The sequence below is a fragment of the Centroberyx gerrardi genome, chromosome 19 (genome assembly GCF_048128805.1).
Source record: "Centroberyx gerrardi isolate f3 chromosome 19, fCenGer3.hap1.cur.20231027, whole genome shotgun sequence".
NCBI lineage: Eukaryota > Metazoa > Chordata > Actinopteri > Beryciformes > Berycidae > Centroberyx > Centroberyx gerrardi.
In genome coordinates this window covers 8,867,710-8,883,186 of record NC_136015.1, presented here as the reverse complement: position 1 = coordinate 8,883,186, position 15,477 = coordinate 8,867,710, and positions in this window count along the sequence as shown.

Here is a 15,477-nt window from a genome sequence, read left to right as displayed (position 1 = left end):
GTCATTTCAGATAGATTTAAGGAAATGGGAAGTTTCCTCTCTCTGTGGTTAAGTTACATTGATGCATATTGGAATACAGCTTGTCTGTTCCATTTTTTTTGTTTTTGCTTCTCTCTCCCTCCATCCTGCTCCCTCTGCCTTCATCCATGAGGCCTCTCGTTGGCGTTTTGTAGACTTCATAACAAGAAACAGGAAACAAAATTCATTAATAATTCTACCTCAGACCTCCTATACTAAACTAGACATAGGTGAAGGTAAATGAGCCCCAAAGAGAGTTAGATACACAGGTCAAGAAAGATGGAAAGAAAAGAGAGAGAGAAAGAATGGAGAGCGAAAAAAGAATAATAGGGTGAGATGAGGGATATTGTTGTTTTTTTTTTCCCTTTTCTCCATGCAAGCCCGCATCCCAGGGCAGATACCTGCTCTACGCGCTCCATGGGAGGGAGTCTGGAGGCTTGCAATGTATGCCAAACAGCACCTGTGCATTATTGATGGGCAGAATAGGAAGTCCACTCTCTGCTTCTCTGATCAGTCAGGAGGAGGCATGGGGGACACTGGAATGTATAGACACTGCCCTTGTGTGCATACGTGCGTGTGTGCATCTGTGTGTGTTTTTGTGTATAAGTGTGAACTGATGATTGTGCGCAGAAAGGAGGTGTTGAGTCATCCTGCTTCCAATTTCAGAGACGGAGTGAGAGGGAGAATTACTTTTGACAGAAGGATGTGGATCCGAATGAAGCTCCCTAGTTAGCTAAATGAGGCCAAACCCTATGATTTTGCAGTCGGTAATTTGACAACTGTGTTTGATCAAAGTTTGACACACATCAGAGTACATTTTGACTATCTATTTCAAGACACTAACTACAGCTAGCTGAAGCTGAAAATGGAAGTCTGTACCAATATCATATCTATGAGCAAGGCATGGAAATTGGTAATATTCCAGAAAAATATACAAGGTCCAAATTGACTTGGCCATGCAGTAATACAGTAATCCAAGTAATATAAAATAGTAATGCAATAGAAACCATGATGTACTGTATATGCACATGAATGACCAATTAACAATTCTGTTTCATGAAATGACATGACAACTTCAGCCCATGACAAAACACTGAGGCAGTACAGTGCAATGCCTTTATTATTCATAGCTTTTCATAGGTCAGTCTTGCATTATTAACACCTCTAATGTTACCATTTGGCAGCAACGTGGGGAAGCACAAACAGCCCCAAGAGTGTCCCTGTCTAATCTATGAGGTACAGCAGAAGAGGGCATTATCATCAAGACAAATTGGGGAATAGTCTACTGTAGCGCACATGCTCAATGACAAGAGGGAGAGCACTTGCAGTCTTCTGTGGTTGATATGTCACAAGCTGTGCATGTCATACTCAATAGTTTTTGCTCCCCAAGACAATATTGTCCTCTCCTGCTTGTCCCAACAGCATCTGAGGGACACTTCCATCTTTTCCCTGAAGATGCATCGTCACAATCATGACACACAAGTTTTGGGACACTGTGCAGATGGGTAAGAACCGCATTAAACACAACAGATGATGATTGTTTGGAGCACTTGGTTTGCTGCGCGTCAAGTAGGTTAAGTGCTCCAGAAGACGGCAGTTTGGGTATTTTTGTTTTTGCATTTGCTCAATGTCTGAATGTCTTTTGTAGGTTATGCTGTCTTAGAGATGCAAAATTTATGCAAATGATTTGAGATAAAAGGTTTTTATAAAAGTTTAGGGGCTGTCTACATCCACAGAGATTCTTTATTCTTCTCAACATGCAGTCACATAATTAGTGCATTTGAGCACTCCAGGTTGAAAGTGTTCTTCATCATCAAGGCTTTTCTGACTACAGAACTTGTTGGTATGAAGGTAACACAGCTTGCCCTCAGGCGGGGTTAAAGACTTCAGATAGGGTTGCCAATGATCAGTTTGTTAAATATTTTCAACTTCTTGAAAAAGAAAACAAGGCCAGAGGGTTTAAAGGAAAAAGCAGCAGGGTGAGAAAGAGAGGTGATTAGGGCCTGCATTGGTTAGGAACAAGCTCTCGATTTTTTTCGGAGCCCCGATGGCCATAAACCAGAAGAGCAGGAATAGCTGCGGGACGAGCAAGCCAAAGACCTCAGGGCCATGTCTCTTCTTAACAACAGAGCAGAGTCCCGTTCAATTACCGTTAACTCACAATCAATAGGATGACCTACAACACATGAGTGGAACTTGGCTGCCTTCACTGATGCCTCCATTTTGGAGAAAAAGAAAATCTTCCTCGGCCATAGATTTTTCCCCTGTCCTTAGGCTGGTCAATTACATCAATAACTCCCAACAACAACAGCAACAGAAGAAAATAAGGTGAAGCAGCTCCTCTGTGAGTTCAGTCCTCTCCCCTGCTTGACGTGCTGCCAGGCAGGTTGTAATTTTTTTTTTCTGTTCTCCTTTTTCCCTTTCACAGCCCTCCTGCAATTTTGTAGCCGTCAGAGCCTGGCAGCACAGCAGTTTTACTGCACTCCCTCGCCGGGTATCACGACAAGATGGAATCACCGCCTAAAGGTTGGCAGCCAGTGAGACATGGCCTGTATGCTAATGACAGCCTGGCAGGGGGGGTGGGCACTCTACCCAGGCATAGCCGGTGCCAAGCCCCCATGCCAGTGTGAGTTACAGAAACGGCAGTTTGCTGGGAGCGGTGGGAGGTCTCCATGTAATCACTTCACTTTGTATTCAGCAGACAGCAAAGTCACAAAAAAGAACTTTTTTTGGACTTGAGTGCTGATGTAGAGGAAGGGAAAGGGAGGGGGGTGCGCTAGTGTTGGGGTTAGAGAGAGAGAGGAATGTCTCAGCACACGCATTTACGAGTGTACACATGTGTACAGTACCTATCGACCACAGGGTGCAGCACTGCCGCAAAGCTGATATTCATATTCCTATTGCATCACCTGCTGTGTAAGTATGATATGTGCTCCGCAATATGTAGAGGTTATGGTTAAGAGATGGACCAATCAAACCCACCCATAGTCAAATACTGCAGGATCACATATCACAATCAGTAGCGAGGCTTCCCTGCCGCGTGCCATTACCACCCTTTGTTACTGATCCCTCTATCCCTGCTTTAGTAAAGTTTAAAGGGATCTCCTGATACAGCCTGCTTTCATTCATCTTGAATAATATTCCCTTTGTGGCACATTCAAGTTGATTTGTAGTCGTTAACTTGGTTAAGCTTTTAATGTCAAGGGTGTGAGGTGCAGGCTTGGACAAAAGGTTTGTTGGAGCAGCTCAGGCAGACAAAAGCCTATAGACATGAGCGGGATGAGTGGCGAGAGAGAGGTTTGCTGTTTTGAATGAGTGGGATGGAGCAGAAGTAAAATCTAAATGAGGAAATGGATGGTATTCAGTCAACCCAGCAGAGGCGATGATACTCATCAGTGAACTGGAGCTGGATCCCGAGACCAGGATTATCAGAAGCCCGGACACGTTCTTTTAGGGACAGGTGATGTCGTGTGGAGAGACACTGTGGGTCTGGGTGCACGCTTAAAACAATGAAAATTGTCTTTCCAATCCCCTCTGTTATTGTCCCCCAAAGCGATGAAAGCAGGGGTAGGAAAGTGTGTGTGCGTGCGTGTGTGTGTGTGTGTGTGTGTGTGTGTGGGGGGGGGGTTCTGTCCATCTGGCATCTTATCTTGAGCGATATCTCAGATTCCATAGATTAAACTTGAAAGGATGAAGCATCTTTGCACTTTGTTCCACTGTAAAATAAAAAAAAAATACACTGATTGGCCTAATAATTTCAAGTCAAAATTTTTAACTCAAACATCATCTCAGATACCACTGGTTCGGTTTTGACGAAACTTGGAGGGATGACGGATTTTGGCACTGTGTTCGGTTTAAAAAAATACTTAGACTATTGGCCTGATGGGAATGCTAAAACTAAAGGTCAAAATTTCAAACATCCAAAGCCCATAACTGTTACACCACTGGCCTGATTTTGATGAAACTTGGAAGGATGATGCATCTTGTTACAGAGTGGCCCAAGGGGTTTCTGCATCACTCGTGGGGGCTGACATGTTTACTTGTAACCACTGGAAGGAACAGAGGGAAGAAGTGAGGACAGAGTGGATCCCCCGGCTCGCTCGAACATGACCCTTCATTTGTGAGATAAACAGTTGGATTGTGAGCCAAGCACGTCTTTCGCTTTCCTTCCGTCTCCTCTCATTTAGCAATACCTTTGTAAAATCTGTCATCCCTCTATCCCTCTGTTCATGCCTCTTTTTCTGTCTGTCTCTCTCTAGCTCTCTTTTTTGGCTGAGTTTTCTTGTAACCATACCATCACTCTCTGTCTGTTTTGAACAGCGGTCAGATGGAGACGGGGGGGGGGGGGGGGGGGGGGGGACCATATGCAAAACTTGTCATCTAATTGGCTTCATGTTGCGTTCCCAGACACCTCAGCTGTGTGTTTCTTGGTGTTTCGCTCATGTTAACATGTGGCGTGGCCTGTGGGAATGACAGAAAGCATGTCGTATTTGTGTGTAGATTGTTTGTATCGCAGCATGGGTTTGTGAGAACGGGTGTCATTTACATTGCAATGTGGCTGCCCCATCCTAGCCACAACCCCCCACCCACCCCCCCACCCACACACACACACACACACACACACACACACACTGATCATGCCACACTGTGAGTGTAATGTGACCCTATGCAGCCCCTGGCACGGTTGTGAATAAGATTACTTTAACGAGCACAGAGTCAATTAGACACACCGACTAAACTAGACCTCTACGAAGGTCAAAACACTGACACCGTGCCAGTCGTAATTACTCGTTCAAAACAATGTTGAGGAATGTTTTGACCCTTGTCTGTGTGTGTGTGTGTGTGTGTGTGTGTGTGTGTGTGTGTGTGTGTGTGCATGTGCGAGAGAGCTAGAGTGACAATTTGTCACTAGAGGTTATTGGAACTTAAACTACCTCAGGGAGAAGGATCGTAACTGTGATTTTTCATAACTAAAACAAGTTCACATTGTAAAATGTATGCCATATGGAACAAAACTGTGGGTGCCACTGTGCAAAATGGAAACACAAATTGATATCATTGAGTGTCTCGTCACTGGTGGAGCGCTCCATTATCACTATTGTATCCATCATGAATAAAAATACTCTGTTTGCTCTTATATATAATCACAATTTTCGCGTCTTTTTTCCTTTTGTGTGGCTTTTAATTGGCCGGCCAATGCCATACGCCATAGACATCTTGTGTTTCCGTGGCTTGCAAGAGCGTTGAAAATGTGTTTCCTAACCCACACGAACCACAGCTAATGAATCACGACACACAGACACGATGCCGAGGAACAGAGACAGACATAGGAAGGAAAAGTCATAAGAAATATATAGTAAGTTCAAGCGGCGTTTCAAGTCCGTGCAAGATGTGGGCGAGGAGAGCTAAAGCACAGAAAAAGGAAAAAAAATAATAACATTTAAGTGTGCAAGTATCAAGATCCTATTAATTCCTTAACTGAAGCCTGAAAAGGTGCATGCATGCATACACTGACATAGCAGAAGGTTCTATATCAACATTTTACTGATAGACAATGTTCAAAAGTGATTAATCGTGTTTTCTAAATCTAAACCCTTGCTTCTTTCCCCCCTCTCCTCTGTGGGTCTCAAATGCACAGTTGCTTGATTTTGGCTGTTGAAATAATGAGGAGCTTTCTTCTTGCGCTGTACCTTTGATATGTTAAACCAGTCAGACTCACCAACTGGCTGCAGCAGCTGAACTTGGGTAGCTTTACCTTCTGGGACGCCCAGGTCAGCCAACGAGAGAGAGAGAGAAAGAGAGAGAGAGAGATGGGGAAAAGAATATAAGCCTAGCTGAACCTCTAGAGAGAGAAAAAGAAGAGGAAAGGGGACTATAGTTGGGAGCTGCATGAAAGCACCCATTACCACATACTCATTCAAATCCACTCATGGTTGATTGACAGTGCCACCGGCATATCCTGGGACACACAGTAGATTTGAAGCACTACATAACCCCTATAGGCAGCATGGCAGAGGAAGTCCCTCTGGGTGAGTGGCTGATTGGAGAGGTTAAGTTTGGATCAGGCTCACTGCCGAACTCTGATAAAAAAAAAAAATTGTTGGAGTTCAAATCATACAAGCAGACCTCTCTGCTCCTGTGAAAGAGAGAAGGAAGCTGGATCGACCTGCTATGAGCGCGACCTCTGCCTGAGCGCTTCCAGATTTTACTCTCTTTCTGCTTGAGATGGAAGTAGTCATGCGCACCTAACAGCCCTTCACATTATATCAAATGATGCTAGACTCGCTCACCATGCAAATCGTCAATGTCTATGCAGAGTTGTTGCATTTCCAAAATACCAACTTTTGAGGATTGGAGAAAAAATGCTGATTGAGTTCACCCTTGGCACACGTTCATTTTTGGACATTTCACAAAGCACTTTTAATGGTTTGGCTTGATCTTATGGTCATAAAACATTTTTTCCATGTTGAGGGAGAGGTCAGCTTTTAGTTTTAGTCAAAAATAAGGATACAGTGAGACTTTGTTGGGCCCCATAGGGAAATTCTCCTTTTGCTTTTTTCCCGCTAGAGAGGGTGAAGGTAGGTTAGTCTCTTCAGCAGGGCCAATGTTTGCTGACACGGGGAACCTGGGTCATCCGATTAAAGAACAGTCTCTCTAGCTACTAGACCACACTTTTGCCAAATGCCCCGACAAAACCCCAAAACACCAAAAAACACACTGAAAGGCATTTTTTCCATTTCAAAGTGATGTTGAACTTTGGTAGTGTCTTGGGTTGTGTAGCTTCCTGGCCATGATATAACCCCAAAATCAGCGATTCTCTGTTATCTGTTGCTCCGGTAGAGACGATTGGAGAATTGTGTTTTTTTCCCTCTCCATTCACTGCCATTATATTGCAAAACAGGCCTGAAAACAGCACATATAGGAACACGAACAAAGCAGATTCTGACAATATAAAAAAAATGTGTCATTCTGCACAATTTATTTTAAGTGAATTGCTTTCTTTATGCCAAGAAGTGTAACACCGAAATGCGGTGGGAAGAATTTTGGTGTTCAAACTGAAAGGTTTTAAATATAAAGAAAGCAATTCATGTAAAAAAAAATCTGTTTTTTTTTTATATATTGTCAGAATCTGCCTTGTTTGCGTTCGTTTATGTACTAGAAGTGTGATTTTCAGGCCTGTTTCGCCATATAATGGCAGTTAATGGAGAGAGAAAAAAAACACAATTCTCCATTTGTCTATACCGGAGCACCGAAGCAACAGATAACAGAGAATCGCCGATTTTGGGGTTATATCATGGCCAGGAAGCTACACAACCCAAGACACTACCAAAGTTCAACATCACTTTAAAATGGAAAAGGCTAGAAGCAGCACTGGCACAGACGATATACACAGAGCGATCGGGTGCGTCCTTGCAGCAAATTGCCAGACAAAGAATATTAATGAAAGTAAAAGCCACCATAAATACATCAAATATATGGAAAAAAAAATCAGCAATGGGCCTCATTTATTGAGCCTGATACCAACAAATTTGAAAATCACTGTTTGAAAAACAGTTTATAAACAGTGTGGCATTCATCAAAGTGCTCAGATATGAGCTTTTTGTGTACATTTCTAAATCTTATTAAATGTCAGGACGATGACTGCTAATTAATGCTGCATGTGGCGAGAGCTTATTTATACTGCACTCCACATACTTAACTCAAATAGTAGGCTTTTGCCTGTTTAATTATGATCCCAATCATATCTGATTACAGCTATGTACTGACTGAGCTGGTGAAAATGTGGCTAGATGTAAATGTAAATATTTTTGTGTTACAGTACGTGACTCAATATGATGGGGGGTTTTTTAAATCTCTGGTCAAAGGTCACTGAAACTAGAGAAATCATTCATGCTTCACAACTGTAGGGAAAAACTCTAATTAGTGGCAGAGGTATATGAACACAGCTTTCACTCAAATATTTCAAGATTCCAACGCATGACTCAATGCATGTTTTGTCTTGTACACACATGCTAATGAAGTTATCACATTAATAATAAGAATATGAGGACATTCTCCATCCACAGGGAGGTCAGATACAGAACAACATCCCTGGAGGCAGCTCAATGACCATATCAACTGAGAAACATTATGGAGGCAGCAAAGTTGCAAATGCTTCTCCATGTGTCTGCAAGATCAATACGTGTGGGGAAAAAAGGTTTTAGTACGGCTGTATTTTAGACATGTAAGAAAGCAAAAGCCCCGATGAGGATATGGAGTAGAACTGTTCAGGAGTTGGCGGGCTTATGGGTAGAAACTGTCCTTGAGCCTGATGCCTCGCTTCAATCTGATTGGAGGGGGCTGAACATACAGTACTGTAGCTGGGGTATCTGGGCTGTTTGAAGACGTGCCGTGATTTCCTGAGGGATCACTAGTGGTAGACATCCTGGATGGATGGAAGTGTGAAGCCATTGATGTACTAGGTAGACTTTACCACCCTCTGGAGAGACTTCCGCTACACAGCAAGCAGTTTCCCATATACTGGGCAGCGCTGGATCCTTCTGAACTGTCTCCAGATTTATAACTTTGTGAATTCCCTTTTTACTCCTATTGCAAGTTTGAGCTGTCCTTGTAAAACTGTCGTTTTATCTTTATACTCACCATGAATATCTTTTGAGTATCAATAAAAAGCTACGGTTATGGCAACATAATTCTCTGTGAAATGGTCACTGGAAACGCTTTGCAGTCAGACAGAAACAAAATAGAAATTAGACAGTTGTCCAAAAGAAAATGGTCACTGTTGATTGAATTCAACCTCCTTTAATTAAGACAACACTAAAATGCCAAGCTTTCCATTTCCCTTTGAACCCTTGAAGAGGTTGCCTTGGAGAACTGGTGGAGTATCCAGCTGCTCATCAGCAGTCTTGCATTGCAATGGAAATTATTAGTGTTTCCCTGATGGTCATTTCCCGCTAACAAACGGAAGGATGTGAAACTTAAAACATTCTCTATTGCTCTCTCTCTCTCTCTCCCTCCCTCTATCTCTCTCTCTCTTCCTCTCTCTCTTTCACCTTTGTTGTTTTCTAATACTTCAGCCGGGGAAATGATGAGGAGAGGCAACAAATGATAGCAGGGACAGTCACCCATCTGTCGGTTGATGCATTATTGATCCCTGACTCCCATCAGGGTGATAAGTGAAGGATTCTATGGGTGCAGACACACCCACACACACACACACACACATACACACACACACACACACACACACATGCGCACGTCCGCATGTGCATGTGCTCGCACACAAACACAAACACACACAAGGTTCGTCTGTCCCCTGTTAGTTCAATTACTCGGCTGTACGTGTGACACATTCAGATGATCGCCCTTTGCTGCGATTACGCGACATAATTCTGTTTAATAAGCCTCTATTTCAGACAATTTTAAGCGAAACCACCTCCGATGCCCGAGTGCCTAGACACTCCACAAAAAACGTCAGGGGTTACAAATGAAGCAGATGATGGCTGTGAGCAGCAGATAGTTCCATGATGTGTTCTGAGATGGCCGTACAAGATGTCAAGACAGCGCGGGAACGCCGAGGGCAAATTAGACAGTAGATTAATTATGTTAAAAATGTGGCCAGAACGCGACATGTCATAAATGTCCTCATCTCCGGCCTGTCTGCTGCAAACAGATGAGTTCATAAACAGGCAGTGGAGGACGGTCCGTGTCCTGAGGCAAACAGCTCTGAATAGGAGAATGAGGCAGTGTGTGTGTGTGTGTGTTTGTGTGTGTGTGTGTGTGTGTGTGTGTGTGTGTGATTGTGTGCAGTCTGGATCTTTCCTGGTGATGAAATAGATGAGGAATGATAAGTTATTTCCTCCACTGAGAGGATATTAGGTGGTGTGCATGTGTGTGTTTGTGCCTGTGTGTGTGTGTGTGTGTGTGTGTGTGTGTGTGTGTGTGTGTGTGTGTGCATGTACACCCCTCTCTCTCTCGCCTTCCCTTTTAGTTGGTGCGGTGATTTTGTCGGCATGCTGTCATGTAACCAGCCTGTTGTGAAGCTTCAATTATGCTTACGTCTCCTCTTATGCTTAGGGTCAATTCGAGCCCATCTACTCTGCCACACTGACAGCGCGGCTCTGATATGACATGTTCTTGAAATCATTCATTTCTCAATGTTTAAAATTGCATGTCGGATGTTGTAGCACATCATACTGTCAGATGTCAGTGTTGCACATTTCTCCCCTGGGGACAACAGAGAACATCACAGCCCATTTTCCCAGAGCTTCTAAGAGAGTATGAGGACTGATCTAGAGTCCCATTGATAATTTCATTTAGTATAACATCAATAGGGAAACTAATAAGGAGGAAGGAATAACTAATCATTTTTTTCATCTGTCTTGGAGATCATGTATCAGAGAAACATGATCTAACTTCTGGTGTTGCACAAGGAAGCTGTCTTGGTCCCCTGCTTTTCTCACTATACATGCTTCCATCAGGTGATATTATCAGAGAACATAATGTCAATTTCCATAGCTATGCTGATGATACACAACTATACATTTCTGTAGAGCCAAATCATGCAGATGCCTTAAGCTCCCTCACTACTTGTCTATTGGCTATCAATGATTGGATGAACACAAATTTCTTAAAACTGAATGAAGATAAGACAGAAATACTTTTGGTCGGCCCCAAAGCCAAAAGAGAAGAACTCTCCACAAGACTTGGGAACCTGAATCCTTCGATTAAATCAGAAGTAACAAGCCTGGGTGTTATCTTAGCGTCTGATCTAAGTTTTAATTCCCATATAAACAAAGTGACCAGAACAGCATTCTTTCATCTTAGAAATATTGCCAAGGTGCGGCCCTTCCTAACCCAGAAAGATGCTGAAAAGCTAACTCACACGTTTGTTACAAGTAGACTGGACTACTGCAACGCCCTTTTTACCGGCCTCCCAAAAAAGTCTATTGAGAGGCTTCAGCTTATCCAAAACTCTGCAGCTAGACTTTTAGCAAAAACAAGGAAGCGAGAGCATATCACTCCGGTTTTAGCTACATTGCACTGGCTCCCAGTGTCCTTTAGAATTGATTTTAAAGTTCTTTTACTTGTATACAAAGCTCTTAATGGCTTAGGACCGGCCTACATTACAGAATCCCTGCTGTTCTACATTCCATCAAGAGCCCTCAGGTCTTCTACTGCTGGTTTGTTAGAAGTACAAAACCCCACTCAAAAGAAGATTGGGGATACAGCCTTTTTTAACTATGCTCCTAAACTGTGGAACACCCTCCCAAAGAATATTAGAGAGGCGGGCTCTGTAAGCATTTTCAAACGACTGCTAAAAACTTATCTTTTCAGCTTAGCTTTTAAATAGCCTTCATTTTAACTGTTTCTGTTCAGGATCCCAACAGAGCTGACACGGGCAAGTACGAATTTTCATTGGTCTTGTCCGGGTAATGCTTACTTGCACGAGTGAACACTATATGTGGGGGGGGACAGAGCTTTACCCTGTATGATTCTCATCTGTGGATGGTGAGGTTTTTGACCAAGAGGAGAATCTATGATTCTCGTCTGCCTTGGGCAGTGAGATCTGACGTAAATATCAGATCAAGAGTAGAATCAGGAAGGACAGGGGAAAAGAAAATTAAAGAAAAACATATGGGTTCACTCACAATGTGCATCTAAAAGTGGGAGTATTTGTTGTGTTCTTCTATCTTTCTATTTTACTTGATTTGATTCTTTTAATGCAATGCATTTTGCTTGTTCTTTTATATGAATTTATCTTTTTATCTGTCTTTTATCTGCCTTTTATTGATGTAAAGCACTTTGAGCTGCATGTTGTGTATGAAAGGTGCTATACAAATAAAGGTTATTATTATTATTATTATTAATAATAATCAGAACTCCTTGGAAATACCTTAAAGTGTGAGCTGCTTTAAAGCTGGACAAGGCAATTTTACATGTTGGCGGCCCCAAATGGAAGCAAGAGACAACTGTTTGAATTTTGTGGACGCCTTCAATAACTTTAGAAAGTGCGGTAACACTTTAGATTAGGGAACACATATTAACTATTAACTATGGGGTTTCCCTCAATAGTTTAATAATTTCCCTCAATAATATGTGGTACTAGCACTTTATAAGCCCACTACTGAGCACTCAATCCATGGGCAACAACTTCCTTACTGACTGCTAAGCACTTGAGGGAAAACCCATAGTTAATGGGCTATACCTGTAGAATACAATGCAGAATAGGGTGCTAATAAGTGGTTTGTAATGACTAATAATGAACCAATACACTACTAATATGCATGTTAATACGCAACTTATTGATAGTTAATGTGTTCCCTAATCTAAAGTGTTACCGAAAGTGCAAATGAATAATAATACTAATGAATAGGAAGCAATGAAACAATAAAAATGACAGATATGAATCCAAGCCATCTGACTGACACCAGTGTTGTAAATCAACCTGTCCCAACTGGATATTGTTTACTGACCTTCCCATTACAGCCTGAAGAAAATGCTCATTACACAGAGAGAGAAAGCACATCATAGGAAGGCTTGAGGGAGCAAATGGGTGACCTCCAACCATGAACAAAGCACCTATAGTTCATATTCTGTCCGGCTTCTTTACTTTGCCCCCTGCAGAACCTTCACCCCCGGACGCAGAAGGGTAAGCTAGTAGAAAATACATCAACCTGCCGGATGTGCGTCTACCGAGACTAGGCACTATGTGGTACTTTCAACCCTGGAGCAAAGGTTAAGAAGGGGAATAGTATAAGAAAGTCGACATGTGGGATAGTAGATGTGTTTGTGTGTATGTGAGCTACAGGTATGAGCGAGTGCATGCCTGTGTGTGCAGTCGGGTGACGATAGTGATCTACATCCACACAGCTTATGTGCACTATGTGTCATTACAGTGCCATCCATCAAACCCTAGGGCTCCTGCCATGTAAGACGCTTCCTCCGTCTCTCCCTCTGCGCCCTGGGTTCAGGGGGAATAATGGAGGAGTAGGGCATCCCAGTCATTCAATTATGCGTCCCGAACATGCTTCACCACCAATCGCCGCAAATACACACACACGCACACACACACGCGCACACAGGCACGCACACAAACGTACACACACACAGTACATTGGACGCAGATCGAGTGGAAGTCTCGGTCCGTCCCTCTTTCTCATTTCCTGTCTCTCTCTCCCCCCCCCCCCCCCCCCCCCCCCCCCCCCCCCCCTCTTATTGTTGTAATGGAACTCTGTGAATAGGGCCATTTCGAGTTGAACAAGCTTCAGGATGAATTACACTATATAGGCTCCACGAGTCAAGGCAGCAGTGTAATGGATTTTTCCTCTTTTCTTTTTCCTTTTTTTCCCCCTTTTCTTTCCTGTCTCACTACCACATTATGTATTGCGCCAACCAATGTATGTACCGTATGAAGTGGCTGGCTGAGGCGGAGGAACGAAGCGCTAGACAAAAAAAAAAGTCTATTGCTTCGAAGGCTAATCAACTCTATGTTTCTGTTGGGGAGAGGAGAGATAACTTTGTCCTTGGCTCGCTCATAACCTCATCAGAATCACTCAATGAATCACTGAGCGCCATAACTCATGGCAGGGGCAGCCATGATACAGTTATGAAATACCCTTGGTGGAGAGAGCGGACCTGCACCTTGGATAGAATTGAGTAAAAAAAAAAAATAACACACACACATAGGAAGGCACATATGAAACGCGAGCACACACCTGCATTTGTTCCTTTTATAAATAGATGCTCTAAATCAATATATGGCACACAGTGTGTGATACACAAACACACATACACATACAGAGTGGGCGATTTGTTCCAATTTAACAAGAAGAGTAGACGCTGAGCAGATAAACTTTTGCTTCTCCTCATAAGTTTGCTCTGACCTCCATGGTAACCAGAGAGGAAGCATGTAAAATTCTAGTTAACAACAGAGATGCCTTCCTACCTCATTCCCCGTGAAATCACTACAATTTTAGGAATGAAAAATACATACGGGTGACAAAACATTGAAATTCTATTCAATTTTCTATGTATAATCAAATGTCCAAATATTTTTGGCACCATGAAAAGGGGGACTAACAAAAACTGTGGTTCTTTAATTTTTCATCCCATGCGGCTAAAAAGACTGACAGTTTACACTTTAACCTCAGTCACTGTGTCATTCCACAACCTAATTAAAATGCGCACAAAGCCAAATCATCAAAAAAATGTCTGTCCAAATAGCTCACTGTGTTTGGTACACACACACACACACACACACACACACACACACACACAGGTATAGTTTTTTTCTGAAGACTTCCCAGCTTAACTTGTCTCAGACAAACTCAGTAGGGGCTGAGCTCCTAGTTGTGGATGAGAACTGAGCAGCAAACAGACTTACATTCTGAATTAACAGGATTACGTGTTTTAAGAGGCTTGTCAGGTAAACCTGAACCCGCCTGCCTGAAGACTAAGGCTGACTCTGAGCTACTTTCACCCACTTTGAAGTCTCTAACCGTCTCGTCCATGACTGGCATATCAGAGAGACCCTACAACACAGCTACAGTATTACAACACCTTGCGATTTGGCATGCACTAATAATGCACATGCAAGTGTGCACAAGCAGAGACACACACATGCATACGTCTGCACACTAGCAGGCATGCACACACAGACGGGAAGCATGCATGCTCAGGTTTTAGACACTCAAAAGGCGATTAATATCCTCCCAGCTTTTGGTATTGCATAGCCTGAGCAATAAAACAAAATTACTTCTGTCTCTTTCAGCTACTAATTTTCTCCTTGTTTGCAGCTGTGAGACAAGACTTTGAAAGTCATGCAAAACACACATTCAAAAGAGGTAGAAAAGAGGCTCATGCACATAGTACGGACTCATGTCCACACAAAGTACAGGAGGAGAGAGATAGTTTTAATATTCTTTTATTGCACAAATATAAAATGAAATAAAACTTCCACGGAAAAAAAAAAGCAACAATAACAGTCCATCAAAGGCAAACAGACATTCCCTCCGTCTCTTGGCTCAGTCTAATACCTTTACGAAATGCAACTCATGTTCCATGAGAAAAAATAAAAATGCTTTGTAAGCCCATATTCTCTTAAACACCAGGAGATCTCTCATTTCTTTGTTGTAGGAAAAGCCCACCTCAGTAACTTCAGCTGCATCCACATCTTGATCTGACAACATCATTATTTTCTAATGAAATATACAACCATCTTCCACTGACTTAAGAGAAAATTAATTCACTGACTTATTTCAGTTCTCATGATGACCCAAAGTAAAACACAAATTATAAAAAGTAATAAATAATTAACTAAAATAGTAAAGAGAATCTAATACCTAGTGCGTCTTTGATTTGAGAAGCAATCTGAAATATCAATCTAACCAATCTCTCCCTGTTCTGTAGGAACCAGCAGACTGGCCAGTGTGGTCTCTTTGGACTGAATGAAGCCTCTGC